General features: G+C 39.8%; 1 long non-coding RNA gene across 1 annotated transcript in view; it reads right to left on the bottom strand.

The window, feature by feature from the left end:
* The window catches only part of LOC117821730, a 4659-nt gene extending 1237 nt beyond the window's left edge, over positions 1 to 3422 (bottom strand). Inside the window, exons 1-3 of the long non-coding RNA XR_004633029.1 lie at positions 3296 to 3422; positions 1158 to 1267; positions 1 to 394 (exon numbers count right to left, since the gene is read on the bottom strand). The exon at positions 1 to 394 is cut by the window's left edge and continues 1237 nt beyond it. This is a non-coding gene — a long non-coding RNA (uncharacterized LOC117821730). The remainder of the gene's footprint in view (positions 395 to 1157; positions 1268 to 3295) is intronic.
* Positions 3423 to 3881: the final 459 nt, after the last annotated feature.

Below are 3881 nucleotides of genomic sequence, written 5' to 3'. Positions count from 1 at the left end.
TGCATTTATATTCATTTGTTAAACTCAATTTTAGGCTGATTCAGTGAATATTTATACTTATTATTTAATTCAACACTTAATTTGCTTCAATAAAATACTATGATGGAGATGAATTTAAGCAAATTTAATGAAGCAAAAAAAAAAGACACTTTCATGCCTGAATTTAAAAGGAAGGCACAGAAAATCAAATCAATGTTCTGAAAACCCAAACTAAAAGTGTTTGTTTTTAACCCTGAGCACCATGTTTACTGAGAATCGACTCTATCCTCTAGAATCACCAAAAGTTTGCCCTTGTATTGCGTCTGACAGTCTGCATCTCCACTTTCTGCTGCATGGAGCTGCAGCTGTGATGTGCACTCTCATCCTTATGGAGGTCCATTCTGTGAATGATGACCTGAATGTGGAGAAGACATTTTTAACAGTTTATCATGAAGTCAATCCTCGACAGATGTGATACAGAATTCATAAGGCAGTAAAGCCAGTTTTAAAAGACTCTTAAAGGAACACCTTAACATTAACCTAGTCTTAATTTGATCTGCTGTTATGTAATATTTATTGATATTCATTCAGGGGAGTGTGTACATTACATCCATTATGTGTATTCTTGGAAATTTTCTGTTTCTTCTTTATGTTTGTAGCATTTTCAATTGTTGTATTTTCCTGTTTGTAGCATCTTCTGTTTTTATATCTCATGTATATTTTGTATGTTATGTTTGTGTTATGTGGACCCCCGAAAGAGTAGCTGCTGCGTTAGTGGCAGCTGATGGGGATCTGAATAAAGGAATAAAGGCTCCACACACTTGGACCAAGCCCCAAGTTGCCACTGAGCAGATGCAAAACATCATGTGCCAAGAGCATCTCACATATTGAAAAGTGTGTGTGTGTGTGTGTGTGTGTGTGTGTGTGTGTGTGTGTGTGTGTGTGTGTGTGTGTGTGTGTGTATACCCAGGTTGAGTCTCTGATAGCCCCCCCACCACACAAAGTATATTAAATAAGATGCCATAGGTGTTCACTGACTGTAAAGCTAAAAGATTTAGAGCAGACATTTTTCTGTCATTAGTTAGTTCTTATCATGCTGATTTATGTCACAGTGTTCATGTTTCTGAGAAGTTCAGTTTGTATAAGTTATTTTGGTTTTAAAAAGATGATTTACTTACAGCTCTGTTGACAACTGTGGGCCCCTGTAGTGTTCAGCGCTCGATAAGCACAGTATGGGAGGAACGGCTGTGGACTGTACCCATCTGAGGGTTTTTCAACAAATATTGGTCTGTGGAAAGAGTGAGACACCAGTCCTGTGACTCTACCAGCCAGGCTTCTGTGCATGCCATCATCTCACAATGGGTGGAAATAAAGGCCATTCTATATACAGTAAACACCCCAGACTATTTAAAACACTGGTTATCAATCAATCAATCAATCAATCAATCAACCAATCATTATCTATCTAGCGACAAATCACAACAAATGTTCTCCTCAGTCTCTTTCCAAACAGAGCAGGTCTAGACCGTACTCTATGTTCTATTATTAACAAAGACCCAACATCAAGACAGGATCAGATCCAATCCCATCATACAGACAGGCAGGGGCGCCGCCAGGGATTTTGGGCCCCATGAAAAAACATCACATTGGGCCCCATATATGTCTTGTAATATACCATTTTTAATAACATCATAATCAAAGTTACAACAGTCTTTAAAAATGAATGCAGAAATAGAAAAGAGCAGCACTGAATCATGCAGAATAATGGATCTATAATGCTGTTCTGTATCAGCAACGCTAGATCTGATACTTTATAAGTTTATCGGATCAAGTTTATTAATTACAATCATTAAGAGGTTAAAGGTGACATATCATGCAAAATGGACTTTTTAATGGTTCTTTACCTGAAATATGTTTCCCTGGCATGTCTACAAACCCCCCGAAAATGAAAAAAATCCATTCTGCCCCTGTTCTGATTTCTCCACCTTTCTGTAAATGTGTGTGAAACCAGCCGTTTCAGACTTCAGTGTTTTTGTTACGTAACAACAATATCCGGTCTGTCACGGAGTCAGAGCTCGGAGCTTGTTCAGCCCATAGACTGTATAAAATAATACTGAATCCCTCCTCCGTTTTTAATTACCTGCACACATGTGTGCTAACAAGGAGCTTAGGAGGGAGGCATGCTAGTTGTAGGCTGTCTTAATAAACACAAAGGTCGGTTTTACTCCCCACGTCTGCAGATTTGAAGATCTAGTGGATGATTTTTATTTGTCATGGATAAGTGCTAGCGCTAATTAGCATAGCCACATAGCTATATGTTCATAGCTGTAGCTGTAGCTGTGTACCAAGACACACGTCGACATACTGACAAATAAAACAACAAGAAACACTAAATCTGTGACCAATCCTTCAGAAAGGTCCTGCTGCCTTTCTGGCAGAGGTCGGTTTTACTCCCCACGTCTGCAGATTTGAAGATCTAGTGGATGATTTTTATTTATCATGGATAAGTGCTAGCGCTAGTTAGCATAGCCACATAGCTACATGTTCGTAGCTGTGTACCAAGACACACGTCTACATACTGATAAATAAAACAACAAGAAACACTAAATCTATGACCAATCCTTCAGAAAGGTCCTGCTACAGGCGCCTCTCCGTCAGGATCAGATTCTGGATCAGATTCAGAGGGTTGAAGGAACGTGATCTCTGAGCAGCCGTGTATATTCAGCCAACATGTAAACATTAGATCAACGTGCTGGAGAGCCGAGGCACATCCACTTCCGGAGGGGGCGTGGTCAGAGAGAAAACAGAGTGTTCTGATGAGGAATGAAGAAGACGACTTTTCAGGCAGGCCAAAATCTGATTTCAAAGTGTTTTTTTGAGCATAAACTTTAAAGACATGTTTTGGGGACCTCTTAGACCAATATATATTGATGAAAAAAGCGTGATATGTCCCCTTTAAAGCTACTTAAACAAAGTGCCCCTCGTGGGACCGCCCAAAATTCAGTCAGCATCAAAATCTCTGATTTGAAGGTATTATTTGAGTAATCTCTGTGACATTAAAACAGACTAAATCACTCAATGCTTCAACCTGCCCAGCATCCAAAACAGACTACAGGCTGTAGCTTATGTAGCTTAGCTATAGCTTTGTTTTTATAGGGTTTTGTAATAGTACAGATAGAGAGAGAAAAAATAGATTCCCACAGACTCCCTTCAATAATGCTAATTGACATGCTATGTTGCTCACCTTCTTGTTCATTGGGTTGAGGGGAGTTGTGGGGAGACAGTGCACCTTTAACCACTCAAAGACTATACCAACCTTTCCTGGAGAAAAATTGGGTGACATACTGTCGCCCTTTCTTCTCTCTCTCCTTTCTTTCCCTCCTTTTCTGGGACCCAGACTTTGTCTTTCTAGACCTTTCAGCTGCCTTTAGTCCACCACTCTGTGCACTGTGCAACTTCTGTCTGACGGCGTGGCACAGCTGATTCGGGCGACTCAGGCTGGGCTGTACCATTTCATGCCGATACAGGGGGGGTTAATATGAATTTACCCACATAAAGTAGAGACCTCTGATATACATTTTATGAAGACAACAAGACCGTTTAAAAAAAAAAAAGACCTTATTCTGTATAAAATATTAATTATGATTATCATTATTCTTTTTTTTTTTTCAATTATTATTTTCGGGCCCCCTGTCAGTCATGGGCCCTTAGAATCATCCTAACTTTCCCCCCTATACGGCGCCACTGCAGACAGGACTCAGGCTGTTCCGAAATCGCCTACTATACTAGCAGTACGTACTGATATGTCCAAAATTCAGTATGTAGTAAGTAGTATCTGAACAAGAGCAAAATCTGCAGTATGCCAAAACTTCCCGGATGTCTACTGATTCAGGAAAATATCT

The sequence above is a fragment of the Notolabrus celidotus genome, chromosome 11, assembly GCF_009762535.1.
Source record: "Notolabrus celidotus isolate fNotCel1 chromosome 11, fNotCel1.pri, whole genome shotgun sequence".
Classification (NCBI taxonomy): domain Eukaryota; kingdom Metazoa; phylum Chordata; class Actinopteri; order Labriformes; family Labridae; genus Notolabrus; species Notolabrus celidotus.
The sequence above is the reverse complement of the archived record's forward strand: the minus strand, read 5'-3'. Positions and strand labels throughout refer to the sequence as shown.